The sequence below is a fragment of the Phyllostomus hastatus genome, unplaced genomic scaffold, assembly GCF_019186645.2.
Source record: "Phyllostomus hastatus isolate PE091 unplaced genomic scaffold, TTU_PhHast_1.1 phas_contig_58, whole genome shotgun sequence".
Lineage (NCBI taxonomy): Eukaryota > Metazoa > Chordata > Mammalia > Chiroptera > Phyllostomidae > Phyllostomus > Phyllostomus hastatus.
The window spans coordinates 52,943,303-52,957,838 of NW_025333916.1; the positions used below are offsets into that span (position 1 = coordinate 52,943,303).

The 14,536-nt window shown below is 50.9% G+C and overlaps 1 protein-coding gene across 4 annotated transcripts in view; it reads left to right on the top strand.

The window, feature by feature from the left end:
• Positions 1-14,536, top strand: part of PDZD2 (PDZ domain containing 2) — a 325,503-nt gene that overhangs the window by 53,154 nt on the left and 257,813 nt on the right. The window contains exon 1 of one of the 4 annotated variants that reach the window (XM_045847728.1): positions 2,093-2,200. The exons of the other annotated variants lie outside the window; for them this stretch is intronic. The gene's annotated coding sequence lies outside the window, so the exon portion shown is untranslated. Of the gene's footprint in view, positions 1-2,092; positions 2,201-14,536 lie in introns of those variants that run through there. 4 annotated transcript variants of the gene reach the window in all.

Consider the following 14,536-nt stretch of genomic DNA (forward strand, 5'->3'; position numbering starts at 1 on the left):
ATGTCCCTGTGTCCCCAGCCTTTGTCCCATGTGCCGGCCCTCCCTCCCCATGAGGGTGTCAGCTCTGTGTCTTCTCCAGCCCCTGACTATGAGGAGGACCCCGCCCCACCTGAACCGTCCTTTTCGGTCTTTGCAAGGGTCAGGACCACGTTGGGCATAAACAGGTTTTCTCTCCTCAGGGCATGCGAGCCTGGGGCAAGGCAGCACACCTGGACCGGGTGGGAAACACGCATGTAGGAAAAGCACCCCCTCCACACCTCCATTCCATCCAGCTTCCTCCAGTGCCTTTCCCGGAGCCATACAGAAAGTCCCATCAAAACATTCCCTTAAAAACTGGTTGAAAACGAGCCCCTCTGGGAGAGCATGCCCAAGGAAACAGCTGCAGTCCTAGAGTTCTGCTTGTGTTCGGGGAAGGACGTTTGGGCCAGATGTTGAAGACAGAGGTGCAGCAGCAACACGTGAAGGAAGCAGTTAGAGGTGGACAGGAGACTTGGGGAAACCTCGCTGAGGTCTATGAACGTCCTCCATCATGTTTGGAAAATGCATATCAGGAACATGAAATTTATCTCACAACGTATACAAATATTGAATCATTCCATTGTACCCCTGGAACTAACACGATGTTGTATAGCAATTACTTCTCAATTTTTTAAAAATGGGAACAATTTGAACTTCCGCTTTGGTTGCTGGACTGTATTTCTACGATCCCAGTACCACTCTGAGACCGTCATATGGGCAATGGTTTTATATGTTTGACATGAATTACACTAATGAATGATATGGAGATAAGTGTATGTAAATCAATGTAGTATAGTGTTCGGAACATGGATTTTGGAATTAGCTGGACTTCTGTCCAAATTCCGGCTTTGCCGCTTACTTGGCAGTCACCTTGAGCTTCTGTCTAAACATTGGGCCCCAGTTGTTTTACACATAAAGAGCAGAGTTATCAGCACCTACTGCCCCAGCCTGTTGTGAGGATTGAAGGAGGTAACCCACCTGCAAAGCACCTGGGAGTGTGTCTGGCAGGTAGGACACCATCACTGGAAATCAAAAGTGCACATTGCAGTATTTTCCCTCCTTGCCTTGTGGAAATAACTACTGTGTGAGGAGATCTCCCATGGGCTGCATCTCCTGGGATGTTTCCAGGCCTTGGTATCTAAGCTGAGGTCAAGCAGCAACAGGCGTTTGCAGGTGCCAGGGTCCATGCAGGGTGGTCACAAGGAGGTGAATATGAGTAGGCGGATCTGGATTTGCACTTTTGGCTAAAACAGGAATCGGAACATGGCTTTGTGGCTTTGCACCAGAATATGCAATCCAACTTAATTAAAGGGCAGAGGGTGTACATGCATACTACGAAACCAGAAAATGTACTGTACCCAGAGATGCTGTGTGACCATGTGTGAGCGTGTGTGTTGGGGGGTGGGAAGGGGAGTCAGAAATAAAGAGGGTCTTTTTGCTCTTGCCTGGGGTGCGCTTTTCCCTGAGCTCTTAGAGAGAGACCCTAAAGCAGAAGCAGGCTGTGCTGGACTGTGCTGGCATGCACCTCAAACCAACAGTGGTGCAAAGGATGGTGCAGAGGCCACACACAAACCAGAGGGTGTGCAATGAAAGCTTTGCCCTGGGGCTATCGGCCCCTTCCCTGATGGCGTCCGCACGGGGAAGGAGTGGGTCGTTCCTGGACTGTGACCTGGGGGCCCGGCGTCTGGCTACTGTCTGTGCTGAAACATCCTTTGACCACACACATCTCACCTTCAAGCCTCTGCATCGCCCTCTGCCAAATTTGGACATGGGGAGCCTTTGGGCCACACTGAGCTCCAGCAGGCCAGGTGCGTCCCCAGTCTGGGATTACCCGTGGCTGGAGCAGGGGAGGGTGGCTTATCTCCAGCTGACTCGCAGGCTTTCCTTGGTGCATCTGAACCGACTCTCCAGTCTGCAGCCCCAGCATTGGCTGCAGCTCTCCAAGGCACCAGCCCCTGAAGGAGGAGAGGGTTGCCCTTTGTATCCTTTAGAAAAAGAATAACAAATAGACAATGCTTGGAACCTTGGAGTCTTGAAGTTAGTGATTAACCTGGGTTCCTCAGACATTGTGCACGGTGACTTGAAGGAGAGAAGTGGACGGTGAACGGAGGCCCAGGCAGCGAGTGACCAGAGGTGTGGCATCTCGCTCCAGACTGCAGGTCCCTGAGTCGTCTTGGATGCGGTAAGGCCCAGGGGCTGCAGGGACCAGCATGGAACCAGGAGCGCTGAGAAGCGCTGGCAGTTGCCTGTGAAGTGGGACCGATGTGCCAATAATCCCGGTTCTCTAAGGCCCCGCTCCCACCCGTTCCACGTTCCACGTTTGCTGTCTATGATTCTCTGGGCCAGGAATTGGGCAGATTTTAGCTGGGCAGTGTTCTGCGCCACAGAGCCTGGACCCCTCAGTGGGACCCAGGGGCTGGGCTGGTCCAGAGGGCCTGGGAAGGCCTCACTCTCATGTCAGAAACCTTGGCAGTGCGGAGCTGGAAGACGAGGTTCAGCTGGGGCATTGGGCTGGATGGCTGGGCCTCTGATTCTCTTTCTCTGCTAGAGTCCCTGGGCCTCTTCCTCTCCATCTGTTCTCTCCATGTGTCTCTTTGGCCAGGTTGCCAGATTTCTTACCTGACGGTTCCAGCTCCAGGCCCCCAGGAGAGAGGAAGCAGAAATTGCTAATCCTCTTAAAGGCTGGGACCAGACCTGGCAGTGCCCCATTCTGAATGTCTTGCTGATTGAGCGGTCACAGCACTGCTTAGATTCAGAGGGGTGGCGGAGGAGACTTCCCTTTCTTTCCTAGGGGAGTGCATGTGTGCCGGGAAGAAAAAAGGCCCTGAAGTGCCGACCTTTGGGAATCAGCTACTTCAAACCTCCTTTGGCAGAATTTGGAAGGAGCTGGTGTCTGGGGGCACATCCACAGTGGTGATGCCCAGAGGGCCTTTGTGGTTGCAAGGGAGTCAGCCTAACTGTCCATCGAGATGGGACCCCCTTCTGGTCCCAGGAGGGAGCTGTAAACCAGCATAGCGCACAGCGAGCAAAACCACCCGGGCTCAGCGGTCTGGACACGCCCAGCCCCAGAATCCCTGGCCCAGCCCAGTGTACCCTGGGCTCTCTCAGGGAGACAGGAATGCTTTTTATCACAAGTGCTGACTTCGATCAACTCTTAGTGGCTTCCTAGAGTGGCAGTTTTCAACAACCCTTTTCACCTCATGGCACACATATACTAATTACTAAAATTCTGCGTGCGGCCCACCAAAAAATTTATTATATATTTTTTACCGATCTGACAAAAAATAGTTATAACTCTGATTGATTACAAAAGGAAGAATAACAGTAATAACCTGCCCCTTTTGCTCCAAAGTGACTTTTAAAAAATCAAGCGCCTATACTTGTATATAAGGATTTCTGGTACCAAGAATTAACCAATCAGATGCAACCTTATTATGCAGTGTGACCAATAAGAGGCAGCTCTATTATATGGCCTATGTATTCATGGTTCAAGACAGGGCATTCCCACTGGACAGCTGTTGTTCTGTTGTCTGTTGTCAGTTTTTTCTTGGACAGTCTAAGGGAACAGAAGTCAGTGGCCCTGACTCAACAGTCAGGCACTGCATGTTTTAAACGCCCCTGTGGCATACTGGTTGAAAATCGCTGTCCTAGAGCACAAGGTTGGGGTAGAATTCTGAAGCCACATCGAGGCTCAGGGCTGTAGTGTGTTGGTCCCATCGGTCTTGGACAGAGGTGTGGCCTCATTGGGGGCCATTTAGATTTATTCTATAAAAAAATAGATGTACTCTAAACCTGGGTCCGACCACGCCACGCTCCTTCCAGAAGGGAGACAGGCATATTAATGAGTCTCTGAATTCGCCATGTGGTTTCCCAGCTGCCCCCATTTGCAGGGCTCATTGCATTCGCAGTGGTCGCCTGCAGCTTGCCGGCCTTCGAGGCCTGCCTCCTCCTCCAGGCTTTGCTGGACCGCCCTCATTTCTGGGTTTCCATGAACCTGGGCCGAGGGCGTTTCCACCCTTAGAGAGATACTGCTGTGCGTTGCTTCCACCGTCAGATACTCCGATGCACTGTTAATTATCTGTACGTCTACAGACTAATTATTTCTAATTTGGCTATTAGATATCTGAAGTCAAGGTCAGGTGCTTATACACCTTGGTACCTTTCCTTCAAGTTGGTGTTTCTCCTCGTGGTAGTGACTTAAGACGAGCATCAGAAGAGGATTTGAATCTCTTATTGCATCTATATTGCCCAGTGAGCAGGCACTGGTGGCAGAAATGGGTCAATGCCCCCAGGTTCGGCTAAGTGGGCTTTGCCAGGGGAGTCTGCCTGAATCAAGGGAGGCCGGCCTGGGCCACAGCAGAGCTGCTGTCTGGGCAGCTCAGGTGCCAGTTCTCGCTGAGGTTGTCGGGAGGCCTGTGCTGCAGCCCGGATAATTCCTGACGACGCACCCCTGGGTTCCACCTGTGCTGCAGCTCCCACGATCCTCGTTGGTGCCTGTCGCTTGACTTGTCTGTCTGGAAACACCGAAGTTAATATTCCGGCAGGTGGAGGGGAGATGTCTAAAGATCCCAGAGAGGGAAACGGTGTGAGGGTGGAGGACGGAGAGGCTCTCAGGGGTCTTGTGGGAGTGGAAATGGGTGACTAAGCACCCCTTTTCCCAACTTCACGCCTCCCCAGGACAGAGTTTGTTCCTCCTTGCCTCTGGAGGGTTCGTGTTTATTGGCACTTCACTCCCAGATCTGGAGCCCAAAGCTGAGAAAGTGGATTTGGCAGAATCTCTTTGAGTTGTGTTTTGCTGTGTCTGTCTGGCCTTATAAAATCCCTGGAGATCAACGTGAGGAAGCAGACACCATCATTTATGTTACTTGATTTCTGATACACACACCTGACATACCTGGGGCGGTCATGGCTTCGCAGATATGCCCCATGGGTGAGTCGCCCTTCGTCCTGGTCTAGTGAGTGTATGACCCCCCCAGCACCCCCCTGAATCACCTCATGTACATCCAACTGTAACCAGGGTGTATTTTATGATCATTAAGATACAGAGGCAATTACTGTCATCCATAATATACTGGAAGCTGGATGAGATCTTAAAGTGTACTCAGCATCGCCAAGGCATCAAAGGAGGAGGAAATAATGTGCAGCCCAGACACAACGTTGAATTGCATTTTATTGTCTTTGTGATCCTTGGCCACCTAACTATTGCTGACTGGAAAAGCCATGTGAAGAATTTGTTTTTGCAATGGCTACAAACAACCGCAGTAACAACTGTCGTTTTTCGAGGGCTCACCCGATACCAGATGTGGTACGGCACGCTCCATGTGCCCATGACCTCTTTCTGGACTAATGGGAGTTTCTGATGCCACCACTAAGAAATAAATATCACGAAAGGGGTGCCTGCCACACCTCCGTGCTTTGTGGGTCCGCATGGCTTCGATGAAGTTGTCCCTGGGCAGGAAGAGTCCTGCCTCTGATGCCGCTGGTGTTCACGGAGCATCTGGGCGCTGCCGTCCCGGCCCGTGCAAGGCTCTGCGGGCGCATGGTGGAGGCCGTTCTTGCTGTCTTTCTTCGCTCTGCTTCCTTGCCCCGCACCCACAACCTCCCATTAGACTGGGCACAGCCCATACCCGGATTGGGTCCATCTCCCCCAAACTAGCCGCCTCTCTCATTTCCATTCGCTTTGGACATAATGATCGAGAGAACAAACACCTCTCTTCCGTCTTTTGAAGAAGATGTACTTTTGCACCGCTTGGAAAGGATCGGTTGTTAATTTACAGTTACTGAATGCTGATTCACATTTAGCCATCTGTTTAAAAATGTCCCCGGGATTTGCTTTAATTATGCATGGTAAGAGATGCAGACACAGAAATGACTGTCATGACGGAAGTTTATGCACCCAGACACCAGGGGCCAGGAGACACCACACCACACAGAGCCACACGGGGCGCACCATGGGGCACACCCCTCAAGGAAGGAGAGCAAAGAGCAAGTGTGGGCAAAAGCCTTTATGTGACTTTTGCAGGAAGGAATGGGTAAGGTACAGGATAAGGAGTCTTCGGGCTGAATAATTTGAATAATTTCAAGGGCTCCAAGGTGTAAGGAGCACCCCAAGTTGTCTGGTACACCTGCAGTGACTAGGTCATGGGGAGATTAGGGCAGGGGCCACATGTGAGAGCTGGTCAAGGAGACAGTTGGGGGTGTGGACTCTGGATTGGCTGGTTTGTGGATGAAAGGGGCAGTGTGCACGCCGGTGGTTTTGTTGTCTCCAAATCTGGAGCTCTGGGAGGGGTAGTCTCTCTCGGGTCAGCAAGTCCCAGATGCCGGAGCATTGAGAAGAGAACACTGGGAAATATGGTTAGTGCGCCATCCTTTAAAGTATTTACCCAAGAGATCAGAGCATGTATTGAGTGCTAGCCCCGCGTCTGGCCTTCGTGGTTCTAGAGCTAGTGCTGCACTCGAGATAGCTCCGGCACGCGGCGGCTCTCCGCTGATACTTGTTACACGAGTGCGGAACGAACGCTCCAGACCCGTGCCTGGAGTCTGTATTAGAAGGGCCGGAAAGGCCAACTGTGCTCTCAGGGGTATACCGTCTAGTCGGAGAAAGAAACACACAAATATATTTGTTATAACATGATAATTGCCATCCTGAAAGCTACAATCATCTCCAAACCTGCTCCTCCCACAGTCCCTGTTGCCGAGAATGACCTCACGGTGTGCCCAGCCACTGAAGCCAGACCCTGAGTGATTCCTGCTCTCCCTGTCCCCACCTCCTTACCCCTTAACCCTCAGCATGCGCGTCCTGCTCACTCTACCTCCTAAAGCTATGGTCAAGTTCATCCCTTCTTCATTTCTACTGACTGCAGGGAGAGACGCCATGTGGTTCCACTGAAGGAAAACCACTGCCTCCCAGCTTTCCCACATGCCCCTCCTGGAGGCCTGGTTAGAGTCGGAGCCGGAGGCCCCCCTTCCCCCCTCCCCCATTCCCGTCTGTCCCGTTGCACAGCAGAGCTCTGAGCGCTAATTCAGAGCAGCTGTGCACCAGCCGCTGGTGGGCATCTGGGAGGGGTGCCTGGCAGGGTAAGGCGGGCCCCCTCCACACACCGGGGGCTTAACCACCCAGAGTCCCTTTTAAGATGCTGTCTTATCCCCACAAGCCGTTGTCTCTGGCAGGGGCCTGGAGCCAGCACAAGGCCAGGGGCAATTTCGAAGTCGATAATTTGTCCCAGGCCCTTCTCATCTCCTTCTTGTGGGTCTCTTCCCCTCCTGATTCGCCTCGGGCCTCCCCGAGGGGCCGGTGCCATCTGACTGTGCTGTCAGCTCCTCTATAAAACACAGTCGCATTAGTGGAATTTAAAGGTCACTCCTTCCGATGGCATTTGTGCCAGAAAGGAGCATGGGAAGGAGGGCGCGTTGCGGAGTGTGGAGGGTGACTGTCTGACGGGGGCCACAAGTCGGGGGTCTGTTGATTCACAGAGGACATCCGTCTGTGTCCCAGAGCACCGTCGTGATTTGTCCCTCCACCCTCCCGGCCTGGGGTGCAGAGGACAAACTGAGGCAGGAGAAGGGCCTCAGGGAAGAAGGGTTGGCCGCCGGAAGCTCCAGTGCAGGTTGCAATGCGGGGCTGCAAGCACTGGTTTGACTCTAGGAAGGCGCATCGGTCCACCAGGCCTGACCTAATGTGGTACCTGCCATAGACTGGGCAGCCTAAGCAGCAGAAATTTATTTTCTTACCGTTGTGGAGGCTAATGGTTCCAGGTCAATGTCGGCGGGCTCGGTTTCTCCTGACACCTCTCTTCTTGGCTGCAGATGCCTGTCTTCTGTCTGAGTCCTGTTCACGTGGTCTTTTCTCTGGGCGCACACGCCCCTGGTGTGTCCAAATTCCTTCTTCTTACAAGGATGCCAGGCATACTGGAGTAGGGCCCACTCTAATGGCCTTGTGTTGCCTGTAATAAATCACCTCTTTAAAGGGCACATCTCCAAATACAGTCCCATCCTGAGTACTGGGGCGGGGGAGGGCAGCAGGGTGTCAGCACTGAATTAGGGGAGGACACAGCTCAGCCCATAGCAGGACTGCATGGCGGCGGGAACCACAGTTCTCAAAAGCATTCAGGTGGCCACGAGTTTGTACCTTGGAGGTGTCCGGACAATAAAATGTTCAATTGTTGGATTCCATTGCACGAACAAAGAACAAGTTCAGTGGCGGGAAAGAGGATGCCGTGCAAGAGTGGCGTCCAAAACCCCAGTGAATAAAACGGGCGCGGCGAGGAAGGAATCGCTGAACTAAGCCGACGAGCGGTTTCAAGTTTTCGCTAGACTCTTTGTTTACTCGCTCAATTATTTTTTCATCTGCACTTGCTGACAAAACAGTAGCAGGTGCCAGAGATTTAAAAACTCTGAATAAAATCTTGAAACTGACAAAACTCCATATACCGAACAAATGTTCTTTACGGGAAATGTTCTTTAGTGGGGAAAAAACCCACTGTTACTTGGTTCTCGCCAAGGAAACATCACCCGTCTTCCAAAGGAGCCCGGGAGCCACTGTGGGAAGCGGCGTCCCTGTGTGTCTTGTCCAGCTGGTCAGAAGACTCAGCGGACAGCCGACACCTTTCCGTGAGTGCTGAAAGGACGGCGATTCGAGCGGCTCGTCATGTGCGGTGTGGCTTCTCCCTCCGTTTTCTCATTTACTCGACATAACTGATGGGGCACCCTCAGTGATGCTTAAGTCAGTATTCTTGCTTGCATTCAACGTGGCAGGTGGATGGGGGGCATGCGTAACACTTTGCTGGACAGTGGTGGTAGAGAAGCGAATGAGATTCTACCCCTACCCTGAGGACCTCAGCGACCCGTGAAGAATTTCGGTGGCGAACCACAGGATCCACTCCAGCTGGCGTAAGCAGGGAGGTGATTCGTTAGATCGGCTCCAGCGAGGGCAGAACTAGCTTGGAAGCGAAGCCCAGTCCGGGCGACACATGGCTCCGGCGGAGCCCCAGGGGCACCAGTGGGTGACAGTGAGCGCAAGACACTGCTTTAAGGTTTTCCGCTTCTGATGTCGCTGACAGTTGGGTTTCTGCAGCCACCAAGGCAACCACTAAGGGGCACTTCATGCCCCTTAGGCCTTATTGGCAGAGTCCAAGTCCCGTGCCTGGCTGGGAAGGGAAGCTGGGAAAGTAAGTTTCTGCCTTAAAGGTGTGGGATCACATGATGGTAAGTTCTGCAAACATAGGAAAGGTGTCAAAAGGCATTGCATAGACAAAAAGTATGGCAGGTGTCCACTCTAAGCTTCCAGTCTAATGGAGGAAATAAAAGAAGATTTAAAAATTAGTAGAACAACTGCTGTAACCAACATACGCTTATGGCACGATGGAGATCAGGAAATGTATTGTTAACAGCCTGGGGTGGTCAGGGAAGGCTTCCCGGTGGAGATGATCGATGACTGAGCCCATCTCGATAGATGAGGTAGAAGAGGAGCAGCTCGGAGATAAGTAAGGACGGGGACCCTCACTCTCTGAATTTAAACCTTCCTCTGCAGTGAGTGAGTGTGCCAGATTTCATAGACGGAAACTATGAAACAAAAAGGCACATTGGAGGCTGAATGCATTAGTGGTGGATTCACGTGGGAGAGGCTGGGAAGTGCTCAGGGCAACCTGCATGGGAGCCCGTCTGCAAAACTGACTCAACTTTGTCCTTCCTCACGCCCTCCCCCCAACTCTGCTCCCCTCAGACGTCCTGAGAGCCCTGGCTCCCAGCAGGAGGCATGCTGTGCATTTCCAGAGGGGCTTTGGGAACTACAAAGCCTGGCTCCAAAGGAGTGACTCTTTTTTCTTCCTTGAAAAAAGTGATGATGAGAGTAATAAGGAAAGTATGAAGTGAGAAAGTACAAGACCCTTGATAACTATCGCTTATATTTATATATTTTTTTAAATCTCAAGTGCAATACAATCACATTTGCTTTGCAAATTTATTCCCACTTTTCATGCCTCAGATTTCTTAAAAAGTGAATTTTAGAAGGAATGCCTAATGTTGCATTTGATCAATTAATATTTATTAATGACGAAGAGACTAAGAATGAGGATGTTTTTAAGGCACATTGGTTTAGAGAGTTGGAATATGGAGCCCTACTGACCCCTAAATTTGTTTCCCTTCTGCATTTCCCCATCTCGGTAATCTAGGCATCATTTGGCCACTGCCTGAGTGCAGAAACCTGGCCACCAGCCTTTGCTCCGCCTTCTCTCGCCCCACAGCCTCCATTCAGTTTCACCTCGTACTTGTGTCCTCCCCTCCAGGTGCCCCGCGCCATTCCCAAGCCAGGCACCTTCCTCTCACGCCTGGACCAAGGCTTGCTGACCCGCACTCTGCTTCCAGGGCTGGTCTCCTCCAGTCCCTCTTCGCCCTGTGGCCAACCGATGTTGCAGAACAGGAATCTCTCTCTGTTGCATAGAACTTTCCAGGGCCGACTTCCCACTGCTCTTAGATAAACTCAAGGCCTTGCATGTGGCAGCCCCTAACTACCCTGCCCACTGTTTCCCTCCCTGCGGTCACGGGCCAGCCTCAGTGGTCAGTCCCCCAGCACTTACTCAGGGTCCTGACTCGGGACCCTTGCCCGATGCCTGGACAGAGAGGATGTCTCCTACCCACATATCCTCCCATTCTCTCTTCTCCAGGGAGCTGGTTTCTTCTTATCTTTTAGGTCTCGGGCTTAAATGGCACTTTCTCCGTGTGCATCTCCATGATTTTGATCTAAATATTGCTCTCCCCAACCTGGCATTTTCTTATTGCAGCTTCCTGTTTACTTCCCTTCTGGTGCTTAATATGTTTGGTTTGCTTATCATCTATCTCTCCTGGAGTCTAAATCTAAGGAGGCAGAGATCTCGTCTGCCAAATTCACCTTGTATCCACAGCACCTGGGCCAGAAGCGCTCAGTGAATGTTTCATGAAGGAATAAAGCAGTCTAGAACCTTCGAGCCCTCCGCCAGACCTCTTCCTGCTCCACCTTCGAGGAGCGTGCTCTCTTCTCCTGCGAGGTTACCACCCATTCCCAGACTTGGTATAGGCTGTTCCCCCACCCCGCACCCCCCATCCCCCTGCAGGCCACACTGGGGTAGTGATTTCTAGGCTCCGTGCCTCTCCTATGATTCCCTGAATACAGATGACCACACTTCATTCTCCCTCCAGTGCTGTCTCCCGCTGCAAATTGCAGCCCTCACTCCATGAGCTGGGCTCTCGCTATAGCGTCAATCAGGAAAAGTCACCGACCACCCATGGGCAGGTGCAGTAGTTAGAAGGAAATCTGAGATTGTCTCTCTGCCCCTGAGTCAAGGTGTCTCAACGTCAGTGCTGCTGAGGTTTGGGGCCGGGGAAGTCTTTGTGGGGGCGGGGGCAGTCCTGAGTGTTGTGGGGTGCCTAGCAGCCAATAGCAAAACAACCCCCCACCCCCCACACACATCTGTGACAATCAAACATGTCTCCAGACATTGCCAAATGACCCCCAAAGGCAAAATCCCACCCCTTGTAGGCACATGAAGAATTCTGAGGATCACGCTTTAAGCTGAATCCAGAAAGCAAATGCACTGGTCGGTCCCCTTGCAGCCCGGTGTTGAGGGGCTCTCCGGGCGCTTGGACACTCCTTGGCGAGGGCTGGGGGGCGGGGGGCTGGATATGATGGTTGGCCACACCTGACACGATGCTGCTTTGTAGCATCTGTCAAGCCTAGAAAAACTCCGAGAGTTGCATGCTTCTTGGTTGAAAGATTAGTTTGCCTTAGCAAATGCCATGTCCACAAAATTACACTTCGTTTATAAAGTGGAGTTTACGGATAGCAGGATTGATGAGAAGATTCAGTGAAATAGTTCAGGCAGCGTACTCAGCCTCCAATCCATAGCTGTTTTTAGGAATTATTATTGACGAATTTCCCTGTCGTGTATTTAAATCACAGCTACTATACAATGCACAGCTTTTGTGGTCTGTTAACATCATGCCTCTTCTGATGCTCACAACCACCTTGCACGATAGGTGGCGTGATGCCCATTTTATAGATGGAACACGTGAGGCTTGGGAAGGTCATATAGACCCTAGCAAGCCTGTAGAGGGTGAGGACAGTATTCAAATTCAGGCTGTTCTGCCCTGACCATGTGGCTCAGGTGGTTGGGGCGTCTTCCTGCACACCAAAAGGTTGAGGGTTTGATCCCCAGTCAGAGGGCATGTGAAACGCAACCAATCGATCTCTCTCTATCTCTGTCTCACAAATCAATAAACATACGGGTCAAGATTTAACAAGTGTTCACAGACATACTTAGAGTGTGGAGAGACTGGTATCTGTAAACAGATCCTCTTCTCGACACAGTCCCTGAACGATCTCTCTGAAACAAAACACAATTCAGATTGTTTTCAGAGACTGCCTTGTCACGTGAGATGAGGAGTTCGGGGTCTGTCCCCACTTGTTTTATCCACTCACCCACTGAAAAAGAACCTCTTTTCACCTCGGGTTGTTGTTACAAAACGTGTATGTCTGTTCTCAATGTCTGTGGCTTCTCCACCCGAAGTGGTTCCACATTCTGAGAGGACCCAGTGTGTGTCTCGTAACTCTTCCCACCTCAAGTATCATACACAGGAGTGGGGCTTCACCAATGCTTGCTCTTTGAGTTTTCTTAACTCCTAGGCACTTCCAGCAAGATGGAACTGAGGACAAGTAAAACCTCTTCATGCCACTTAAGGACTGGGAATTTCTATGTTACAGGTTAGCTCTGGAGATGCCTTATTTCCTGTTGCCCTCTGGTTTTGGGCACGATGAAGAGCAGCTCTGACGAGAGCACTTGAGAAGTGTTTGCACGCACAGCTCTCCCTCTTTCTGCAGGACCAAATTACCTGTGATGGCGGGTGCACCTGATTCCGACACGAGGTCATCTCTGTTCAGCTGGGTCTCAGGAGAGGGTCACAGCCTCCTCTCTGTCATCAGGAGGACGGTTCAGCCAAGGAAGACGTAACTATTCCAGGAAGCCAAGCCATCACTAGGGGTGTGTGTGTGTGTGTGTGTGTGTGAGAAAGTGGACTGGGGTAGGGTAGAAATCTCTGTCTAGTAAATAGCCAAGGGGCCCTTCTGTACAACAGACCTCAAGGATCCGTGTTTTCAGGGGTATCCTGGAATGAGCCCCAAATGGGAAACTCACCAGCTTTGTGGTAGAACAGATCATGAGATTATTTACACTTTAGAGAACAATTTCAAGTCTGAGAATGGCTTGGCTCTCTGGGTTCCACTGATGCATTCTAGCTCTCAAAGGGAAACGAAGCTTAAAGAACCCAGGCGGGGGTGGGGGCGGGGCGGTATTTGGGTAACGACTCTCATGGCCAGGCCAGTTGCTGGATCGGCCTGGATGAAATACAGTAGATGGTTTTGAGGCCTTCAAATGCCGTTGTGTTTTCTCAAGGCTGTGCATATTGGAACAGGTCTAGAGGGAATGTCTTTGTTCTGTTTTGAGTTTAGGGGAAAAAATACTACTCCAGCCTGTGTTTGAGTTCCCAAGGAGTTTTCGAGCTTAAAACCCGTGGCCTTTTGACGTGCAGGTAGGTTGTTCACGTCTCCCTCTCCAGTTTCCAGCCTGAAGTTGGGTATTGAGAGGCTGAAGAACCTTTTCAGAGTGACCACTGTTTTTGTTGATGTTGTCGGCGTTGTTTAGCTTTGTTCTAAATTCCCAGATCCAGGATATGACTGTGGGTTGGGAATGCCTGATTCACAGACCCAGAATGATGGGACCTATATTTGCCTGGCAAACTGCGTGGTCAGTCGGCTTTGGTTTTATTTATTAATTTTTCATTTAGGTAAACTTCACAAAGCATAACATTCGGTGGCATTTAGTACATTGGCAGTGCTATGGAACCATCATCTCTGTCTGGTTTCAAAACATTTTCATCACTCCTCTGAAGGATTCTGTACCCATTCAGGAGTCACTCCTCATTTGCCCCTCCCCCCAGCCCCTGGCAACCACTAATCTGCCCTCTGTCTGTGGATTCAGCTATTCTAGGTATTTCATATCAAGGGAATCATCCAATATGTGGCCTCTTGTATCTGGCATCTTCCACTTAGCATAACGTTTTTGAGGTTTCATTCCTGTTACAGCATGTCTGAGAACTTCATTCCTTTTCAGAGCTGAGTAATATTCCCCGACGTGGATATACCACATTTGCGTACCCATTCATCTGTTGATGGACATTTGGATTGTTCCTAGTTTTTGGCTGTTGTGAACAGTGCAGCTGTGAACATTCATGTGCGTGCATTTGGCAGGGTGCCTGTTTTGGTTCTACACTCAGGAGCAGAATTCCTCAGTTATGTGGCGATACCATGTCTACCTTTATGAGGAATACCAGCATTGGTTTTGATGGTTTAGCTCCTGGTCTCCTGTTGGTGGGGCTTTGCTGGAATCGTGAAATCAGCATTAAAAAAGAGCCGTGGTGTCACATTTTGTCAAGTGCTTTATCCGCACCTATTAATAAGATTGTGATTTTTCTTCTTTAGCCTGACGATGTG